The sequence below is a fragment of the Phyllostomus discolor genome, chromosome 1 (genome assembly GCF_004126475.2).
Source record: "Phyllostomus discolor isolate MPI-MPIP mPhyDis1 chromosome 1, mPhyDis1.pri.v3, whole genome shotgun sequence".
Taxonomy (NCBI): domain Eukaryota; kingdom Metazoa; phylum Chordata; class Mammalia; order Chiroptera; family Phyllostomidae; genus Phyllostomus; species Phyllostomus discolor.
In genome coordinates, this window is record NC_040903.2 from 112,907,640 (window position 1) to 112,931,277 (window position 23,638).

Genomic DNA, 23,638 nt, shown 5'->3' on the forward strand with positions numbered 1-23,638 from the left:
ATAATCCTAACCAGGGACATAAAAAACCTATACTCAGAAAACTACACAACCCTGAAGAAAGAAATTAAGGAAGACACAAGCAAATGGAAGCATGTATTGTGTTCATGGATTAGAAGAATCATCATCAAAATGTCCATACTACCCAAAGCAATTCATAGATTAACTGCATCCCTATGAAAATACCAATGACATATTTCACAGATACAGAACAAACATTTGAAAAATTTTTATGGAACCATAAACAACCCTGAATAGCTACAGCAATTTGAGAACGAAAAAGAAAGTAAGAGGGATCACAATACCTAATATCAAACTATATTACAAGGCCACGGTAATCAAGACAGCCTGATTCTGGCATAAGAACAGACAGATAATCAATGGAACAGAATAGAGAGCCCAGAAATAAACCCATGTTTCTCCTGTCAATTAATATTCGACAAAGGGGCAGAAGAATAAAATGAAGTAAAAATAGCCTCTTCAACAAATGGTGTTGGGAGATCGACTGCTGCATGAAAAAAAAATGAAACTTGACCACCAACTTACACCATACAGAAAAATAAACTGAAGATGGGTAAAAGACTTAAAATAAGTCACAGTACCATAAAAGTCCTAGAGGAGAACATAGGGAGAAAAATCTCAGATATTCTATCCAGCAATATGTTCACCGATATGTCCCCTAGAACAAGGGACATGAAAGAAAGAATAAACAAATGGGACTTCATCAAAATAAAAAGGGAATCAACTGTATGGGAAAATGCATTTGCACATGATACCTCACACAAGGGTTTGATCTTCAAGATATATAAAGAACTCATATGACTCTGTTCCAGGAAGACAAACAACCCAATTATAAAATAGGCAAAGGAACTGAACAGACTCTTCTCCAAGGAGGACATACAGAGGGCCCAGAAACATATGAAAGAACGCTCAGCATCTCTAGCCATCAGAGAGATGCAAATTAAAATCATAGTGAGATACCACTTCATAGTAGTCAGAATGGCCATCATAAACCAACAAACAACAAGTGCTGGTGTTGGGAATAAGGAAATTAAGAACTAAATTTCCTCTAATAGACAAGAACCACATTGTAGCTAAAAGGAAATGATAAGGGAGACACAGGGCAGTTAAGCAAACGTCCTGTGTCTAGCAGACGCTCTCCTCTGAGTAGGCTAGATAAACAGTGCTTTGTAGTTTTTAATGAGAAAATAGAAAACTAGCTAGCTAGAGCCAGGAGATTACTAGGTTAATGAACAAACAGCCTGCCTTCCCGCCTTATGCAAAAATGCTTGGTTTGAAATTCCCGCTCGCGGTCTCTGTAAGCGAATTGCTAACTGCCACGTCTGCTTCTGTATAACACTTGCTTGCCCGCCCCTATATAAGAAAGTAGTTGTACGCGCTCACGGCGGCTCTCATTTGCAGCTCCTTGTGGGCACTGTGTCGCTGGACACTTTGAGAGTTCGCCCCTGAGCAGGTTAAACTTGGCCAATAAAATAACATCTTTGAACCCCTGAAAGTCTCCGATATTGGTTCTCGAGTGTGCTGGATGCTACACTGGCAAGGTTGTGGAGAAAAGGGAACCCTAGTGCACTGTTAGTGGGAATGCAGACTGGTGCAGCCACTGAGGAAAACAGTATGGAATTTCCTCAGAAAACTAAAAATGGAACTGCCTTTTGTCCAGGCAATCCCACTGCTGGGACTATACGCTAAGAATCGTGAAATACCAATTTTAAAGAACTTATGCAGCACAACGTTCATAGCAACACAACTTACAACAAGTGTTGGAAGCAACCTGAGTGCCCATCAGCAAATGAGTGAATCAAAAAGCTAGGGTACATTTCCACAATGGAATACTATGCAGCAGAAAGAAAGAAGGAACTTCTACCATCTCAACAGCATGGATGGGGCTGGAGAACATAATGCTACGTGAAATATGCCAGGCGGTGAAATACAAATACAGTATGATCTCACCTATAAGTGGAACCTGATCAACAAAACAAACAAACAAACAAGCAAAATATTACCAGAGACACTGAAATTAAGGACAAACTGACAGTAACCAGAGGGGAGGTGGGATGGGATAAGGGGGGAAAAGAGGGGAGGGTTTTTGGGAACATGTGTAAAGGACACATGGACAAAGACAAAGGGGGATAGGATGGAGGGTGAGAGGTGGGGGATGGTTGGGGGGGATGGTGTGGGAAAAATGGAGACAACTGTACTTGAACGGCAGTAAAAAAATAGTTTAAAAAAATTAGAAGGACTGATATCCACCAGCAGATGCTAGAAGAGATAAGGAAGGAATCTATCTAAAGTGCCAGAGGGAGTTTTGTCTTGTCAACATCGTGATTTCTGACTCCTAGCCTCCAATAGTGTGGAAGCATGAATTCCTCTTGTTCTAAACCCCCCAGTGTGTGGTACTTTTTATAGTAATCCTAGGAAGTGAATTCCTACTCCTACTGGTCAGAAAAAACAGAAGGCACTGATGGTCCTGAGGATAATAATGAATAAAGATGGTGGTTGTTTTTTTTTTTTTTTAGGCAGTTTTCAGTTTTCTTTTCTTTTTTTTTTCTTTTTTTTATATATATTTTATTGATTATGCTATTACAGTTGTCCCATTTCCCCCCTTCTCTCCCCTCCACCCTGTACCCCCCTCCCACCCACATTTCCCCCTTTAGTTCATGTCCATGTGTCATACTTATGAGTTCTTTAGCTTCTACATTTCCCGTACTATTCTTGCCCTCCCCCTATCTATTTTCAACGTACATTCTATGCTACTTATTCTCTATACCTTTTCCCCCTCTCTCCTCCTCCCACCCCCCTGCTGCTAACCCTCCATGTGCCCTCCATTTCTGTGGTTCTGTTCCTGTTCTAATTGTTTACTTAGTTGCTTTGGTTTTGCTTTAGGTGTGGTTGTTAATATTTGTGAGTTTGCTGTCCTTTTACTATACATGTCTTTTCTTTATCTTCTTTTCTTAGATAAGTCCCTTTAGCATTTCATAAAATAAGGGCTTGGTGATGATGAACTCCTTTAACTTGACCTTATCTGAGAAGCACTTTATCTGCCCTTCCATTCTAAATGAGAGCTTTGCTGGATAGAGCAATCTGGGATGTAGGTCCTTGTCTTTCATGACTTGGAATATTTCTTTCCAGCCCCTTCTTGCCTGTAAGGTCTCTTTGGAGAAATCAGCTGACAGTCTGATGGGAACTCCTTTGTAGGTGATTGTCCCCTTACCTCTTGCTGCTTCTAGGATTCTCTCCTTCGTTTTTACCTTGGCTAATGTAATTATGATGTGCCTTGGTGTGTTTCTTCTTGGGTCCAACTTCTTTGGGGCTCTCTGAGCTTCTTGGATTTCTTGGAAGACTGTTCCCTTTGCCAGATTGGGGAAGTTCTCCTTTATTATTTGTTCAAATATGTGCTCAATCTGTTGCTTTTCCCCTTCTGATTCTGGTACCCCTATAATTCGGATATTGGAACGTTTAAAGGTGTCTTGGATGCTCTTAATCTTTTCCTCAATTTTTTGAATTCTTATTTCATCATGCTTTCCTGCTTGGTTGATTCTATCTTCCTTCTGGTCCACTATATTGTTTTGAGACTCAGATTCCTTCCTTTCACTATTGGCTCTCCTCCACGTGTCTTCCTGCATCTGTTTTATGGTAATCTGCATTCTTTCATCTAAATTTCGTCCAAAATCAACCAGTTCTGTGAGCTTTCTGATCACCAGTGTTTTGAACTGCGCATCTGATAGATTGGCTAATTCTTGGTCGCTCAAAAGGATGAGTCCCGGGGGACTGATCTGCTCTGTTGAAAACATATTTTTTTTTCCCCCTGCCTCTCCTTTTTTTTTTCCGGTCTGGTTGCTCTTGTTACGGTGGGGGGCGGAGCCTTAGGTGTTCACCGGGGCTGGGCGCCCCAGTCGCTAGATTATGACATTATATGTGGGGGCGGGACGGGGGCGGGACGGGAGCGGGAGCGGGGCGGGAGAAAACAATGGCGGTAGTTCCGTTCCCCTAGACTCAGACCCTTGTCTGGGCTTCCGGGCCGCGAGTTCTGCCCTGGTCCACAATCGCTACCCCTCTGGGTCTGCCAGCCGCAGCTTGCGTACTCAGGGATCACCGCTGCCTTCTTGCGCGCCGGATGGCTTTTGCGCCGATTTCACGCCAAACCTTCCCCGACCTCTGTGCGCGCCGCCGACCCGAGCCAGCCCCGCGCCCGCCCGGCTGGTCTTCTCCTACCAGTCCGGATGAACGCGTCTACTTCAACTTCTTGGCTGCCCAACTTCCATTCAGATAAATCCTCTGCCGGATCTGGGTGTTATTCTGATAGTAAATTATTGTTGTAAATTATTGGTTTTCTAATCTTGGTTGTAGGAGGAAGTACGGTGCGTCCACCTATTCCTCCATCTTGCTGGAAGTCCAAGATGGTGGTTGTTTTATTAAAAATATGTGCTGTGGCAATGCCAAGGGGAAACACAAATATAAACTGATTTTAATTACAATATATTCCACTTCTCATGTATACAACTCTACTGAAGAATACCTAACAGAGTTTATTCTTATGTTAATTATTGTATTATTTTCTATACAACCAACTGTAAACTTACTTTTCCTCATCCTGTATATAGCAAACTTTATAACCCCATTTCTCTATCAATGGCATGTAGCAATTTTTAAACAAGGATTAGAGTTACATTACACATAAATATAAACAAAAATATGTATATATAGACAGCATATAAACAAGAAAACGAATATGAAAATGCTAAGCTCCAAGAGGCCATGGGTGTCTGTTTTACTCATTGTTGTATCTTCATGTCAAGAGCAGGACCTGAATATAATAGATGCTCAATAAATATTTCTTGAATGATTAAATGAATAAATATTTAGGGCTGAAAGAGAAAAAGTAGTAAATTTGTATGGGTACCTATAACAAGGAAAGATACTGAATTATTAATTTTAAAAATTCCCAAAAAGAGAAGCTCAGGCCATATGGCTTCCCTGATGAATTCTACCAAACTTTAAAAGTATTAAAACCAATCCTTCATAAAGTCTTCCAAATAGGAGAGGGAACACTTCCTAACTTGATATCTATACAGTCAATATCACCTACATACCAAAAACCAATGACATTACAAGAAAACTAGAGACTAATATCCCTTATAAATATAGACACAAAAATCCTCATGAAATACTAGCAAAATGAATCCAGAGACATATAAAGAAGACTACATACCAGTGATTTTCAACATTTTTCATCTCATGCCACACATGAACTATTACTAAAATTCTGCAGCATACCAAAACATATATTATATTTTTGCTGATCTAACAAAAAAGCATAATTTTTTATTGATTTAAAAAAATAAATTAGTAATTACCTACCCTTTTTGCACCAAAGTTACTTTTCAAAAGATCAGGTGCCTATTTTTGTATTATGCGAGAATTTCTGGTACCAAGAATTAACTGATTGGACACAACCTTATTATGCAAAGTGGCCAGTAAGGTGAAACTCTATTATATGATCTATATATTTATGGTTCAAGACAAAGCATTCACACTGGAACCCTATTGCTGTATTGGCTGTTGTCATTTTTTAATTTGACAATCTAAGGGAAAAAAGTTCAGTGACCCTGATTAAGTAGTCAGGTAATGTAGGTTTAAAAAATTATTGCAGCATACTGGTTGAAAATCACTGCTATCCACAATGATAAAGTTGTATTTATCCTAGAAATGCAAGGTTTAACATCTGAAAAACAACATAATATACCATGTAAACAGAATAAAGGGACAAAATAAATCTCACATGATCACTACAATAGATGCAGAAAAGACATTTGATAAATCCAACATCTTTTCATGACAAAACAAACAAACAAACTGAACAAACTGGGGAAATAAAGGAACAACCTCAATCTGATAAAGGGCACCTATGAAAAACCAAGAGGTAATATCATTCTTAACGGATGCTTCCCACCTAAAATCAGGAACAAGACAAGGATTTCCATTCTTGTCACTTCTATTCTACGTTATATTAGAGGATCTAGCCAGGGAAATTAGGAAAGAAAACAAGGATAAACAGTGGAAAAAAAGAAAAACTATCTCTATTCACAGGTGACATATCTTATATATATATGGAAACTAAGAAATCAACAGAAAACTATTAGGACTAATATACCAGTTTAGTAAGGTTACAGGATTCAGAATCAATATAAAATTCAATTGTATTTCTATATACTAGCAAGGAACAAGATAAAAATTAAGTTAAGAAAACAATTCTATTTACATCATCATCAGAAAGAATAAAGTATTTAGAAATAAGTTTAACAAAAGAAGTGTAAGACTTATATACCAAAAAATTATCAAATGCAAAAGGAAATTAAAGATCTAAAAAAATGGAAAGACATTTTATGTTACAGATCAGAGACTTAATATGTTAAGATGATGAAAATACTAACAAATTGATCTAAAAATTTACTGTAATCCCTATTAAAATCTCCGCTGATTTTCTTGCGGAAATTGACAGGATGATCCTAAAATTCATATAGAAGTATAAGAGATCTAGAGTCCCCCCACTGACAAAAGAAGTCTTGAAAAAATAACAAAGTTGGATAACTCACATTTCCAGATTTCAAAACTTACCTCAAAACTACAGTAATCAAGATTGAGGAGTGCTGGCATAAAAATAAAAACACAGATGAATGAAACAAAATTCAGATTCCCAGTTCATGGTCAATCCATTTAGACCAGGACACCAAGACGATTCAATTGGGGGATAGTCTTTTCACCAAATGGTGCTGGGACAACTGGATATCTACATGCAAAAGAATAAACCTAACTCCTACCTCATAGTCTACATAAAAATTAACTCAAAATGCATCAAAGATCTAAATATAAGGAGCAAAAATTATAAAACTCTTAGAAGAAAACATAAATCTTCTCTACCTTCAGTTAAGCAATGGTTTCTTACATATCAACCTAAGGCACAAGCAACAAAAGAAAAATTAAATCGGAATTCATAAAATGAAAAGCTTTTGTGCTTCAAAGGACAAGCTTAAAAGAGTGAAAAGACAACCCACAGAATGGGGAAAAATATGTGCAAATTATACATTTGAAAAGAGACCTGTATTAATAATTTATAAATAACTCTTACAATAAAAAAGTAACCCATTAAAAGTGGGTCAAGAATTTGCATAAACATCTTCTTTTCTCCAAAGAAGATATACAAATGGCCAATAAACACACAGAAAAGATGTTCATCATTCCTCATTAGGTAAATGCAAACTAAAGTCATAAGACTCTACTTTATAACTAATAAAAAAGATGAACAAGTGTTGGTGAGGATATGGAGAAATTCAAGCCTTCATACATTGCTTGTGGGAATCTAAAACTTGTACACAAATGTTTATAGCAACATATTCATAACATCTCAAAAGTGGGAACAACCTAAACGTCCATCAACTGATAGATAAATAAACTATAGTCATATAATCAAGTATTATTCAGCCATAAAGGAAATGAAGTATTGAAACATGCTACAATCAGTATGAACTTTGTAAACATTAGGTAAAGTGAGAGAAGCCAGTCACAAAACATCATTTATCATATGATTCCACTTATATGAAATGTCCAGAAATAAGTAAATTCAGAGACCAAGAGTGGATTAGTGGTTGCCAGAAGCTGGGGGGTGGGGAGAATAAAAATGGAGAGTGAGGGCTAGTGAGTTTCGGTTTAGGGTGATGAAATATTCTGGAATTAAATACAGGTGATAGTTTTAAAACTGTGAATATACTAAAACTCATTAAATTGTACATTCTACAAGGGTGTATTTTATGGTGCATAAATTATATTTCAGTAAAGCAAATCAACAATCCATTCTTAGAAACCACCATAAATTCCATTTTTAGCCACATCTTCCCATTCCTTTGTACTCTTAACATTATCAAGGACCTAAAGGCTTAATCCTGTGATGGTGAGACCTCCCCTGCAGGGCCACCCCAGCTACTTTGAACCAGCTAGTGTGAGAAGTCAAAACCATAACTTACTTACAAGATAACAGAAGTATGCTTTGTAACAAACTTTCATTTTCCAGTTGCTGACTAAGATCTTCCAGGCTTGAAGTGCAATAAGGGTTAGAGACAGTAAAATGCACCAGTACCTCTTTATCATTCTTACCTGACAACTCTGCCAGTCTCCTGTTACCACCGTCTCTAGTTTTGCCTCCTTCATCACAGTAGGTAGCCATTAGAGATTTTTCTTTTTCAAACACCAAAGTTGAACATGGCATTAAGTAGTTTAACTACTTAATTTGAACTTGATCCCGAAGACAGAATTTTCTTTGCAAGCCTTTCATGACCCAGCCCTGGTTGTACCTCTTTCTCTTCTAGCATTTCCCCTTGCATCTTAAAGTCAGAGCTAACAAACTGCTTGCAGTTGCTCTAGCACTCTTGGCTGCTTCATGCTCTGTCTGTGTCTGTACTCACCTTGATCCTCTTCTGGGAATGGTTCTGCCTCTGAAGAGTGTTTCTTACTCTACTCCCCCAAATTCACCTCTCTTTCCTGAGATGCATCCTGTGAACATTAAACACTTGACTTGTGTCTCTGTCTGAATTCCCTATAGGATTGCTCATTGAGGGCAGAGATTTGCTCTCATCTGTATACACAGGACATCAAGCAAAAGTCTGGCTGAGAGAGGAATGAAGGGAGGGAGGGAAGAAAAGAAGGAAGGAAGGAAGGGAAGCAGGGAGGGAAAAAACTAGAAACATGGACTTATTCTTCCTGCTTTCAATGTGGACATTAGAAAAGTTTTTATGGGGTGCCATTTTCTACCCATTTCTCCAAATTAGAATAAGAATAATCATGGACATGGAAAGAAGGGAGGATTCTCAAAGTGCTTTTATATTTTTATTACCTCAGAACTGGCAAGTGTCACAAAGTCAAGGTCACCAGCAGCAGCTCTTTAATGCATATCAGAAGAGGTGGAAGAGGTCTGATCATGCACCTTCCACCATCTATAGAATAAAGTCCAATAAAGTCCAAACTCCTCAGCAAGTTGGTCAAGGCTCTCATCTTATCTCCAGCTGTTTCTCATCAATCCTCCCACAGAAATCATTTACTTCCTGTTCTTTTAATATGCTCCACATTTTAATTTAGTTTTATATTTCTGTCTTAGTAAAGGCATTAAGCTCAAACCAAGCTGAACCAAGCTCAAGCTAGGTCAAGTTCAAACAGCCCATCTCCACTGAAGTCCTCCCCACTCTCTATTCCACAACTGAGGACTGGGAGCCGCTACCCAATTCCCCCTGCGTTCTCTTAACACTTTTTGTTCTATTATAGCATTTTTAGCCTTTATAACAGGTCTATGTGTTTTGTTTTGTTTTTTAACATTCTTTCAGAACCTTGCATGGGGCGAGATATGCAGCAAGTATGGAGTAAATGGCTGCTGGACTGAAGGACAAAGAGCAGAGTAGGTCACTATTTTAAAACAAAAATGGACAGCCAAGGCACCAAGGAAATTCTCTTGCCAAGCAGTGGAATTTGATCTCCTTGGAGTTAAGGAGGTTTCTACATGGGAATCAGAAGCTTTTGCACTCCAAATGATAGCATAGGTGTTCCATAGTCCTTGCAAGTACATCGAGCCATTCTTCCAAAATCTAAAAGTGTTTTGTGCTTTTATTTATTTTTTCCCTTCAAGAAAGACAAGTTTTACTAACTGAATTCCAATAGTCTGGGTCAGTATTTCAAAAGCTTGGTATTTTAAGCTGTTTTTATTTTAAACTTTTAATCCTGTATATTTCCCTCAAGCTTGGCTTTAAAGCAGGCCTGATGTAACATCTCATATTCTATATTTTTGTGGCATACCAGCTCCCTGAAAAGAAAAAAACAGACTGTGTTTCTAAATTTGCCTTGTGACAGACAAGAAAAGTTCTTTGGGAAAAATGTGTTTGATTAAACTACACTCAAACCTTACTTTTTTCTCTTTTTGAGCCTCCACAAGCTATCTGTTTACTTTCTCTCTGCTTAAAAATGTCTTTGAACTTATAATAAGAAGGTGGACTTATATTACCTTCTGAAAAGCCAATGACAAAAACTGGATTAAAAGGGAATAATTTAATGAATCTACTTCAAAGAAGCCAAAACAGCATGAAGATAATTAATATGGGGCCCCTAAATCTTACAAGACTGGTAAATAAATCGAAAGCAAATAAGAAACATATTATTTCTAAAGATCAACATTTTAAAAATGACTACATATTGAAAAACTCAAAATGGACTATATCATAGCGGTCTATCTACTAAAAGACACTGTCACTAAAGACACACTAGGGATAAGTCACAGGAAATGTTTGCTTTAAGACGTGACAATCATTACAATCTTAGGGTGCCAGGGATTAAAGGCAATTAACAATGACCCATTTGTTAGGAGCAGTATGCTTATGAGTACAATTAGCTCTTTATTCCAAAAAGACAGCTCCTATCGTTGGCTCCTGGTCTGTCTCCCTGCCTCCAACCATCCTGTAGGTACCCAGAATGATCTTTTAAAAATATTTTATGGGACATGATCAAGATCACAGATGACAATTCTTCAGTGGCTCTCCATTTCCTATAGGTAAGACACACTCATTGTGATATATACATGATATTTATGATCTATCTACTTTTGCTTCTCCACTCCATCTCATTTTCTCCACTCTTGTATCTTTTGCTTAAACTACCCTGAATTGATTACTGGTAGTTAATTGAACATTTACTTCTCTATCAAACTCTTTTGCACATACTCTTTTCCTCTACCTGGAATGCTATCCCTTGCTTATAAGCTGGCAAACAAATACTCTTCTTTCAAACTCTGCTCAAAACCTTAGTGACCCTCTCGTAGACTCCTCAAGGCAGAGGCTTTCATGAAAACTTTAATGCCTGTATCACAAACATCTATCACATGGGCTCCAAAGTCTGTATTTCCCAAAGACCAGCAGTCCTTGAAGAGAGCAATGCTATTTCCAGTGTTTTACACCTAGTTCCCAGCAGACAGTCTGTGTTCAAAAATTGTTTGCTGAATGAAAGAATTAAAGCCAAAAGAAACAGAATATATCTATTTCAAGCGTAATTTCAATCTTCATCCTTATTTTTTCTCAGGGTTTGTGACTAGTAATACAGATGAGTGGGAAAAGAGAGGACTTAAAAGAAGAGATGATCATCTTGAAACTGGGAAATAATACTGGAGTTTACAAATATAGATACCACACAACACCACTGTGCACCAGCTTAGTCAAGTGAGTAGCCTCTCCCTGGCTCAACCTAGTGCTCACTTTGTCAACCTCAGGCAGCAGGTATCAGCAGCTTAGTCCAAGGAATGGCCCTAATATACCTGGGCGTTATTACTGTGGTGGGACCCACCACAGTCAAATGTAAGCACCAACTGGCAAACCACAGGGGACATCAACTTCATGCAAAATAACAAAACAAAACAGCTCCAAAAACCAATTTGGGCTCAAATAAATGGATACATAAACTACTTTAAAGAATGTCAGCAGTATAGCAGTTGACAGACTCAGTTTTTATAAGATCTCATTAGAGAAATCCACTCTAAGAACAGACATTATTTATTTGGGGGTAAGTCATCTGTGTAATTTGAATATTATACGCTGTCAACTAATTCCAGTATATGGAAAATTATTTTTAAATGTGAATGCAACTAATTTAAAAGATGAGGACTATGGTTTCTTCTTGAATAGCAATAATTACATGTTTTGAAGTTGTAACAAATGCTAAAACAAATGTTCAAAGCTACCAATCTCAGTTTTTTTTTAACATCCAGATTAATAATATGTAATTCTTGAATCTTTGGTTCAAGTCATTAACTATATATACATTGTATGGGATAGTCTCTCCCACAGAAGTTCCTCAATGATTATTTGTTGAGAAAATGAACAAGTGATACTGTATTCTTTAGAATGATTTTTTAAAGCTGCTATATTGTAATGATATTATTCCAATATCAAGGTCAGCAATGGAATGACATTCTTTTAAGTATATCCATTCCTTGAAATTTAACACTGACAAGCAATACACTGCCAAAGGACATGCTAGAGACAGAAGACTGTCAGGTGTTTTCTTTCAGTGTGAAATGAGACAGCCTTAAGAAGATGCTTCAGGTAAACAGGACAAGAAGTATGGCTCTGCAAAAAGAAAACTGAGGCCAAACTTATGTAACTCTATGATTAGAAAGCCCCTGGATTAAGCCTCATATCAGGGAAAGAAAGCCAGCTGATTAATGGAACATATAATCTGGGACGTTAAATTTTCCTACATGAATTTTGCCAAGGAAAGCTTGATTTCCCCTAATCTGGGAATCTTATAAAGTCAAATGTAAAAAATCAGTTTCAGTTCATTCACTCAAACATGTTCTTAGCACCTGCTGCATGTTTTAGATAAGGTGCTAAGTTAGTAGGCACACAGAAAGAGGAGCAAGCCAAAAATCTGTTGAGTAAAGGGAGACTTGATAGTTCTTTATAAAAACCAATGTACTGAGTACTTTAAGTTACAGAGTGAGGGTGAGTTAACACCAACTTATTCCAACAGAGTAAAGTCATTATAAGTTACTAATTAGCAGGCTGATAAAGTAGTCAGGGGTGCCACATAAAAAATTAGCAATATTTCTAAGTATTTTGAGATAGACGAAAATGTCAAAGGTCTAATTTAAAAAACATTCTATCACTTCTTTGGGAAATCATTTTAGGTGGCAGATACCCTACTAACTTCATTTTGGGGTAGATTACGGTGTTAGAGATCAGAGTGTGTTCAGTAATTTCATACCATTATCACCCAGAGTAAAACAATCATTATGTAAGGGGTAACCTTGTTAAGTACTTGTGAAGGTGCATAAAGACCATGACTCTTGTACCCACAGAAGACAATATAAATCCCCCCAAATAACTGATTCTTTAAAGCAGTGCTGTCCAACAGAATCTTCTGTGATGATAAAAATGCTCTGTATCTGCATGTCCAATACAGTAGCTACTAGCCACACAAGGCTACTGAAATGTTGCTAATGAGACTGAGGAACTAAATTTTTAATTATATGTTAATAAATTTAAATGTAAGTAACAAGACGTGGCTAGTGGTTACTGACCATATTAGTACAGCTCTAGAATCTAATCAGTTATAAACAAAATATGGTTTGCTTTATTCATGTTAAGAACAAGAAAAAGGCATTAGTCAGCAGCCTTTTGTGGAAAAGGCTGAATCACAACAGCTCTTATGAAACTGATAGGGGACTCAAGAGTTGGAATGTATATGTTGAAGCTTTTGTTTCAGATCCTACAGATAAGGCCCATCCTGGCTCCTGGGAAAACAGCCAGCCTCCTGGGGCACTGCTAAAGATTACTGCCTGGGGACAAGTGGAGGCATCTGGACCTTTGTGTTCCAGGGCAAGAAAGATGACAACCTGACCACCTGACCACCCACCCCTGGGAAGAGCTAACTGCCCAGGACAGGAATGTTACAGTTTCTTTCAGCTAATCCTCCCTGAACTTCAAAATCCCTCACTGCACCTTGTTTATTCCCCTGCTATAAAAAACGCTGGCCTGGAAAGAAAAGATAAGATGGTCTGTTAGGGTATGAACCCGCCATCTTCTCAGATCGCTGGCAATCTGAATAAAGCGTCCATAAAGATTCCATCCCTGTCTTGGCTTATTGGGTTTGGAAGGACCTGTCTTTTTCGGCTTCAAAACCACACTGCAAGTAATGAGACTGTCTCAGGGAGAGGTCTATGGAAGATTCTGAAATAGGGTAATCAGGCATAGTGCAGTGGAGGTGTTTCTTTTCTTTGAACTTAATAGTTTCCAGAACTATCTAAGAAATGTGGGAACCTCAAGACAAATACAGTGTCTCTCATTTTGCCATGATCAGCAGATTTTGGGGGACTGGATCTATCCACTTCATTGCTATTATTTGTCATCTCTCCTTTGGTCCCTGTTGGCTACCCTGAAGTCCTGTATCCTGTATCATTTTTCATACCCTCAGTCAATAATTGTGTAGTAGGGGAGAAGACGGTGGCCAAGTAGGTGGGAGCTGAGCCCACTTGCTGGTGCAAGCAACTGGGACACTTAACTGATCTTTTTTTTTTTTTTTAAGATTTTTATTTATTTTTAGAGAGGGAAGGGAGGGAGAGAGAGAGAGAGAGAAACATCAATGTGCGGTTGCTGGGAGTCATGGCCTGCAACCTAGGCATGTGCCCTGGCTGGGAATCGAACCTGGAACACTTTGGTTCCCAGCCCGCGCTCAATCCACTGAGCTACGCCAGCCAGGGCGCTTAACTGATCTTTTAAAGGACAAAGGACGCTTCAAAACAGACAGTAAAGAGATTTTATAGGAGGTTGGGAAAAGTCCCTGGTCAAGCAAAGTCCCCAGAGCTGGCACCAGAAACCACAGCCACTGCAAGGAAAACATCAGAGGAAAGCCAGGTCAGTGATAGCAGCCTAGTGTCTCCCTCCCCTCCCAGGGCAGGCAAATCCAGGACCAAAGGGGTCCAGGAGAGACTTCAACTGGTAAAGTCGTTGGAGGGGGGCAGGGGAGGAAAAGCACACAGGCACATACACAACAGGCAGTGCATGCAAGCTGGGGCAGCAGCGGCTGGCTGGGACAGTGCCAGAGAATGGTGGGGATCCTGGTGGCACCTTGAGCTGGGAGAATAGGTGGACCATGACTGGCCCTGCCTCACTGAGATAGACTCTGGTCTTGCCAGAGAATTGGAGTGCGTGCAAAGCTGGTTAGTGGCTTGGAGCAGCAGTGGCTCCCAAAAGAGACTGTTTTCAGAAGGGGAACTGTGCGGCACTAGGAAGGGACCTGGAGAGTGAAGCTGTCAGGCCATCAAGGTGGGAGGATTATGAGAACAATTTGCTCCCATGATTTGCACCTCACAGATTGATCAAAAGGGTGCAAGGTGAGGTGGCTTATCAGCCTGGTGCAACGAGGCAGAGAGGACAGTGTGGGCTCCACAGTGCTTGGAGGGCATGGGGTTGAAAATAGGGCACCTTGATTATTGTAGCCCAGACTGAACTTACTTCCTTCCCCAACCACCAGGAAGGAAAAACTGAGCCCAACCCATCACTACCTGCAGGAGCCAGGAAGGTCTGCAAACCAGCAGGGCAGGCTAACAAACACCAGCAGGGGGCTTTTTTTTTTAGGTCGTCTCCCCCGTCCCCCCAAGATTAAGACAGTAAGACCTGGAGCTGAGACAAAACCAGAGGCAGCTCCAAAAAGTCAGAAGGAGAACACCAACAGCTGAGTAAAATTTCACCTTGCTTGCATTTAAAAAAAATTTTCACTTTATTCTTTTTGTTTACTTAGGTTTTTTTATTTGTTTATTTTGTTTTGTTTTTCTCCCTGTCACATTACATTTTAATTATTATTCTTTTTTCACTTCACTCATATTCCAAATAACTGATTACTGTTGGTCTTTTGCTTTTTAATTGCTTTATTCATATTATATAGGATTGATCATAATATTGTTATTCCAAATCCCACACAGCACCCTTCTCTGGTCTTAATCCATTTAGCCATCTTCCTGAGCTTTATTACTGTTGTGGTAAACTTTATTTTCTCTCACACTACACCATGTTCCTATTCCTTACTCTCACTCTTTTTCCTGCATCTAACCTCGCATAAGCACTCTTCTTAACTCAGCTCAGGTTCTTTTGCCCGTCTTATAAGAGTCTTCTGTCCTTTCCATCTTTTCTAAACAGTGGCTAGTTGGGTGAAATACCACCATCATCGCTTTACTTTCCCAGCGGAACTCTTTATTTGTTCACTGCTTCTTTGTATTTTAAATCCCATAGAATACTCTCTCCTGTCTTACTCCATTTCACCACCCCCTGCCCATGATCAGTAGAGTGAAGAATTTTATTTCATTTTTTCCCTTTGTTTTCTTTTTTCTCCACCCTCTCAACCTGGGCTTTTCTCCTTACTTTTATTAGTTAGCTTCCTCCATCCTCCCAATATCATTTTCCATTACAGTGAACACCTCATATTTACTTTTCGCTTCTGTATAATACTCTTATTCCTGTTTCACCTTATTAAATTCCATTCAGCTCTTGTTGCTATTGACCCTGCTGTGGTATTTCTGCAATTTTGCTCCTGCTGGTACAATACCTTTTCAATTTGACTTCAAACCTCAAGGGTGTACTCTTCCCCTTTCTTAGCCCATTGTTCCCATAGCCTTTCGTGTTTTACTTACATTTTAAATTTTGTTCTTTCTCTTTCTCCATCTTGGTTCTATCTCTACTCTTATCAATTCTCTTCCTTCTTACTACTCATAACATTTCCCCCTCTTTTAGTCATCTAATATTCCCATTGTCATATCTTATATCTGTAATCTCTCTTCAGCTTTACTAATACTTGCTCAATTGCAGTTGAGACTGCTGATATTGTAGGGGGGTTCTTATTGCTGGCCTAAGTTTGGTTGTCTGTTACTACTGCTCTGTTAACCAACACCTGTACAACAGCAAACAAGACAAGGTGGGAGTTGTGACTACCAGTAAACCTGCTGGAGAAGAGAACCCACCAATAAAGGAAACACCAAGAGGTAAAACCCAAGTACAATAGAAGGCTGCCCTTCTATTTGCCCACACAAATAGAAGGGTAACCCTACAGCATCCAGAAAAGAAGATCAAAGAGCCTGCACCACTGAGTCCCACAGAAAACCTACCATAGAAGTCCACCCCATGAAGACAGCTGCCAAAACAGAGCACTCTGAGATGCAGAAACAAACAAACTAACAAAAAAGAGTCACCTAAAGGGGGAGCAGGGGGGCAGAAGCAACAATCAAAAGGAATGGAAGAATCCCCGGTAAAAGAGCTAATTGAAATTGAGACAAGCAAACAGACACAGAATTCAACAAAAATGGTTATAAAGATGCTCAAGGAACTCAGTGACAACTACAAGGATCTGACTGGGCACTACTACAACAACATGAAAAAGGGAACAGAAAGTATAAACAAGAACTAGAAACAAATGAAGAATATAATATATTTAACAAAAAATACACTAAAAGGAATTATAGCAGGCTGGAAGAAGCAGAGGACCATATCAGTGAGTCGGAAGACAAGGTAGAAAGAAATACTCAAAGCAACAAAATGAAAAAAAAAAAAAAAAAGACTCAAAAAGTATGAGACTAGCTTAAGGGAACTTTGGGACAACATGAAATGTAACAAAATTTGCATCATAGGAATACCAGGAGAAGAAAAGGAGCAAGAGAGAAATTCTGTGTGCAAAAATAATGACAGAGACTTCCCTAACTTGGAGAGGAGAAGCTATGTAATTTCAGGAAACACAGAGGGTCCTGATCAAGATGAACCAAAAGAGGCCTACTCCAAGACATGTCATAATTAAAATACCAAATACTAAAAACAAAGAGAATCTTAAAAGTAGCAAGAGAGAACCAGAGTGTAACATACAAGGGAGCCCTGATAAGAACAGCAGCTGACTTCTCAATGGAAACCGCTCCAAGCCAGAAGAGAATGGCAAGAAATATTTCAAGTAATGAACACCGAAGGCCTGCAACTGAGACTACTCTATCCAGCAAGTCTCTCAATTAAAATGGAAGGGGAAATAAGGAGTTTCCCAGACAAAAGAAGGTTAAAAGAATACACCTCCACCAAACCAGCACTAGAAGATATGCTAAAGGGACTGCTTTAAGAAGATGAAGAATAAGAGTGAGAGAGAGAGAGAGGACCAGGTACAAAGGGGAAAAATGGCAATGAATAAAAACCTAACAATAATAATCTTAAATGTAAATGGATTAAATGCCCCAATCAAAAAACACAGGGTAGCTGAATATATATATATATATATATATATATATATATATATCCCACACATATGCTGCCTACAGGAGGCCCACCTCAGAACAAAAGACCTACACAGACTGAAAGTGAAGGGTTAGAAAAAAATATTCCAAGCAAATGGACAGGAAAAGAAAGCTAGGGTAGCAATACTTGTATCACACAAAATAGACTTCAAAACAAAGGCCATAAAAAGAGATACAGAAGGATACTTCATAATACTCAAGGGAAGAATCCATAAGAAGACATAAACATTGTAAACATATATGCACCCAACATAGTAACACCCAAACATGTAAGAAAAATCTTGGAGGACTTCAAGAAGGATTTAGACAGCAACACATTTATACTAGGGGATTTTAACACCTCATGACAATGGATAGAGCTTCCAAAAAAAATACCAACAAGGATATTGTGGCATTGAATGACTCACTACATCAAAAGGATTTAACAGATATATATAAAACCTTACATCCAAAAGCAGCAAAATACACATTCTTTTCAAATGCACATGGAACATTTTCAGAGACAGACCACATGACAGGACACAAAGCAATCATATCAAGCATTTTCTCAGACCACAAGAGCCTGAACCTAGAAACCAATGGCAAGGAAAAAACTAAAAAAAAAAAAAAAAAAAAAAAAAAAGGTGAAATTCATTGAGACTGGACAGCATGCTATTAAACAATGAATGGGTTAAGAATGAGATCAAGGAAGAAATCAAAAAGTTTCTGAAAATGAAAATGAACACAAAACAGTCCAAAATCTAAGGGACACAGCGAAGGCAGTCCTGAGGGAAGTTTATAGCAATACAGGCCTACCTAAAAAAGAAACATTTCAAATAAACAACCTAACCCTACATCTACAAGATCTAGAGGAACAACAAACAAAGCCCAGAGCGAGTAGACTGAAGGAAATAACCAAGATCAGAGCAGAATGAAATGACATAGAGACTACAAAGAGAATTCAAAGGATCAATAAATGCATGTGCTGGTTCTTAAAAAGATAAACAAAATGGACAAGGCTTTAACCAGACTCATGAAGAAAAAAAGAAGATACAAATAAATAAAATCAAAATGAAAGAGGAAAAATCACAAGTGATTAATAAAAAAGAAAAAAGTAATTAACTGGTACCACTGAAATACAAAAAACATAAGATATTACTACAAACAACCAAATGGAAGAAATTTGAAAACCTGGGTAAAATGGACAAATTTCTAGAAAAATATAATCTTCCAAAACTGAATGAAGAAGCAGAGAGCCTGAACAGACCTATAATAGCTAGTGAAATTGAAGCAGTAATCAAGAAACTCCTGGCATACAAAAGCCCTGGGAGGGACCAATTCACAGGAGAAATTTACAAAACATTTAAGGAAGAGTTAACCCCTATCCTTCTCAAACTATTCCAAAAAATCCAAGAAGGAAGATTCCCAGACTCTTTTTATGAGGCCAGCATCATCTTAATCCCAAAAGTAGATAAAGGCACAACAAAAAAGGAAAACTATAGGCCAGTATCACTGATGAACACAGATGCTAAAATCCTCAACAAATACTGGCAAACAGCATCCAGCAATACATTAAAAAGATCATACACCATGATCAAATGGGATTCATCCCATGAATGCAAGGATGGTACAAAATTTGCAAATCAATAAACATAATACATCACAAAAACAAAAAGAACAAAATCACACGATTATATCAATAGATGTGGAAAAAGCATTTGATAAGGTACAGTACCCATTTATGATAAAAACACTCAGCAAAGTGGGAATAGAGGGAGCAACCTCAACATACTAAAGGTCATATACAAAACCTACAGACAACATCATATTCAATGGGCTAAAGGTAAAAGCTTTCCCACTAAGGTCAAGAACAAGGCAAAGGTGTCCATTTTCATCACTTCTATTTGACATAGTATTGGAAGTTCTGGCCACATGATCAGATAAGAAAAAGAAATAAAAGGTATCAAAACTGGAAAGGTTAAGTAAAACTGTCACTGTGTGCAGATGACATGATAGTGTACATAAAAACACCTAGAGAGTACACCAAAAAAACTAGTTGACCTAGTTTTAGGTGAATTTTGTAACACAGTAGCATACAAAGTCAATATTTAGAAATCGAAGGCATATTTGTACACCAACAATGAAATATCAGACACAGAAATCAGGAAAAAAAATCCCATTTGTCCTAGCTACAAGAAAGAAAGAGTACCTAGGAATAACCTTAACCAAGGAGACAAAAGACCGGTACTCAGAAAACTACACAATACTGAAATAAATTAAGGAAGATGCAAATAAATGGAGGCATGTACCGTGTTCATGGATAGTAAGAATTAATGTCAACATGTCCATACTATCCAAAGCAATTTATAGATTCACCACAAATCCCTATTAAAATACCAATGACATATATTGTAGATATAGAATAAACATTTCAAAAATTATACGGAAACATAAATGACCCTGAATAGCCTCAGCAATTCTGAGAAAGAACAAAGTAGGTGGGATCAGAATATCTGATATCAAACTATATTACAAGGCCACTGTAGTCAAAACAGCCTGGTACTGGCATAAGAACAGACACATAGATCAATGGAACAGAATAGATAGCTCAGAAATAAAGGTAAGTCTCTGTGGTCAATTAATGTTACACAAAGTGAGCAGGAGCATAAAATGGAGTAAAAATAGCATCTTCAACAAATGGTGTTGGGAAGATCTGGACAGCTACATGCAAAAAAATAAAACTGGACCACCAACTTATATTATACATAAAAATAAACTCAAGATGGATTAATGTAAGTCACCACACCATAAAAGTCCTAGTGAAGAACATAGGCAGGAAACTTCAGATTTTCCATGGAGCAATATTTCCACTAATATATCCTGTAGAGCAAGGGATATAAAGAATAAACAAATGGAACTACATCAAATTAAAAATCTTCTGCACGGTTAAAGAAAACATCAGCAAAATAAAAAGGGAACCAACCATATGGGAAAACACATTTGCCAATGATACCTTGGACAAGGGTTTGATCTCCAAAATATATAATGACCTCACGTGACTCCACTCCAGGAAGACAAACAACCTAATTATAAAATGGGCAAAGGACCTGAACAGACACTTCTGCAAGAAGTACATACAGAGGGCCCAGAGACATGTGAAAGGATACTCAGCATTCACTAGCCATCAGAGAGATGCAAATTAAAACCATAGTGAGATACCACTTCACAGTGGTCAGAATGGCCATCATAACCAAATCAAGAAACAAGTGCTGGTGAGGTTGTAGAGAAAAAAGGGTTCCCTTTTCCCACTGTTGGTGGGAATGCAGACTGGTGCAGCCACTGTGGTAAACAGTATGGAATTGTCTCAAAAAACTGAAAATGGAATTGCCCTTTGACCTGGCAATCTACTGCTGGGAGTGTATGCTAAGAATCCTGAAACACCATTTCAAAAGAACCTATGCACCCGCCCCACAATGTTCTTAGCAGAGCTATTTACAATAGCCAAGTGCCGGTAACAGCCTAAGTGCCCATCAGCAAATGAGTGGATCAGAAAACTGTGGTACATTTACACAATAAAGAACTATGCAGTAGAAAAAAGGGTCTCGTACCCTTCGTGACCGCATGGTCTGGACCTAGAGAACATTATGCTAAGTGAAATAAGCCAGGCAGTGAAAGACAAACACCATATGATCTCACCCATAAGTGGAACTTAATCAACAAAACAAATTATGATGGCAAAATACAACCAGAGACATGGAAATAAAGAACAAATTCCAGTGACCAGAGGGGACTGGGGAGAGAAATAAAAAGGGAAAGAAGGGGAAGTGTCAAGTCAAGGAACGTGTATAAAGGACCCATGGACAAAGACAAAGAGGTGTTGGGAGAATTGAATGTGGGAGGTGAGGGTGAATAGGGCAGGGGAGAGGAATGGGGAGAAAATGGAGACAAGTGTAATTGAACAATTAAAAGAAAAAAAATTGTGCAGGAAGCCCAACAACTTTTTGAGTTTGTATTTTGTTCTGGTTTTTCAATGTTTCTACTAGGCATTTAAAATAATTTGTATTTTATTTTATATTTTAGGACTGGCACATCAAACATATATAAGGAGGAAGCTACAGCATATTTGGGGGGAAGAAATAAAACTTCACAATTATTAAGCACTTCTTTGTACGAAATACTTCCGTCACCATCAGCCCTATAAAGCAGGTGAGAAAACTAAAGCTCAGGTATAGCAAATAGCTGACCCACAATCATGCAGGTGGGCAGGGACATAGCTATCATAAGAACCAAATTTGTTTGATCTCCCAAACTTGTTTTTTTACCTACTATACTACACTGCTTTCTAAGCCCATTTTACAATGTAATTTTCAGAAATAAATTCCCACAGTAAAAATCATGGTAAAGTTCAACTTTCCTCTCTCAGTTTCTTTGATTGATCCAGCCATCCCTATGCCTCAGTGAGAGAAAGAAAAGAAAGGAAAGGAAAAGCAAAGAAAAGAGGTATTTATGGAATGGTTTTGGAATATTTAAAGGATCTGAAGCTATGCACGAAGATGTTTTGTTTCTCTTCAGTTTTAAACAGTTTTTTAAACGCTATCAGGGCTTTAAGTTATAAGAAATTACCCAAGAGGGGAGTTTCAAATTTCATGCAAACTGTTGTAAAGTATTTAAAAAGTTAAGTTCCACATGCCACCTTAAATACTTGTTCCATTAGGAAAAATAACAGCAAAGAATAAATGACAACAAAAATACCATCAGTTTGTAAAACTAATGGAGTCAACCCTATCTATTACTCAATTATTATTTTACTCACATAGTAAATCCTTTCCCACAAAGCAACTAACCATGTGCAGTCAAGTATAGCCACTTAAGCACTTATGGAAAACTAGGTAGCATTTTGTGACCACCACTTACTTTTAAAAGTAAAGCAACAGTTAGAAAGAAAGGTATTTTTTTCTGATGGGACATCTATGATATATGGTTTTGGTATTCTAAATAATCATAATTTTTTTTAAGTCTTAAAGTTTGCACCTCAAATTAGGTAACTTAAAAAAAAAAAAAAAAGGAAAACAGCTACAGGGAGATAGGTGTAGCCCTTCAATATTTTACAACAATTTGGTGGTTTCAATCATTATAGTCTACTGATTAATACCTATGAGGTTCCAATTTTGATTCAATCCTTATTGGTTCTGTGACTTTGGGCAGGGCACTCTGACTCACGTTTCTCATCTGAAAAATGGGGACAATAATTCCTAAAGTCACTGTGAGGATTAAATGAGTTAAAATATGCAAGGCTCTTGGAATATTAATGGAAATAATGCTCTATGTTTTTTTTCTAATTATCTATATAACTCAGAAGACAGTAAGATAAAATAATGAACTTTAAATGATGTTGGCTAATATATGTTTTTAAAGAGATGCCACAAGAAGCTATACAATCAGCAAAAATTAGTATATACTTTACTAAGGATATCATGAAAAAAATCTGATGCAGTTAAGAGCGAAGTTTAATTCCTGGTATATTATGCTGTCTGATGATATATAGTAAATAAATAATACATTTTTTATCTTATAATATGCCTCATAAAAGTAAAAGAATAAAAAAATTTCAATAAGATGCTTGACTATGAGATCTCTTTCAACTGGAAAATGCTATCCAAGACAGTTGCCTTGGGTAAACTATAATATGCTCACTGTAATTTCCCACTCAAAAATCCTATAAGACTCCTGGAACTTAGCATGGAAGCCTTGTCTTTACAGAATACATTTTCAGCTGCCTTGGCATTATTATGATTGAGTGTC

The 23,638-nt window shown here is 37.9% G+C and overlaps 1 protein-coding gene and 1 long non-coding RNA gene across 4 annotated transcripts in view; both read right to left on the reverse strand.

Moving 5' to 3' along the window:
- PEAK1 (pseudopodium enriched atypical kinase 1) overlaps positions 1-23,638 on the reverse strand; it is a 182,542-nt gene that overhangs the window by 35,786 nt on the left and 123,118 nt on the right. The gene's annotated exons all lie outside the window — the stretch shown is intronic.
- LOC118501011 lies at positions 16-13,287 on the reverse strand. The gene is made up of 3 exons (XR_004903584.1): positions 12,668-13,287; positions 10,928-10,932; positions 16-27 (listed from the first exon to the last, which is right to left on the reverse strand). It is a non-coding gene; the product is annotated as an uncharacterized LOC118501011 (long non-coding RNA).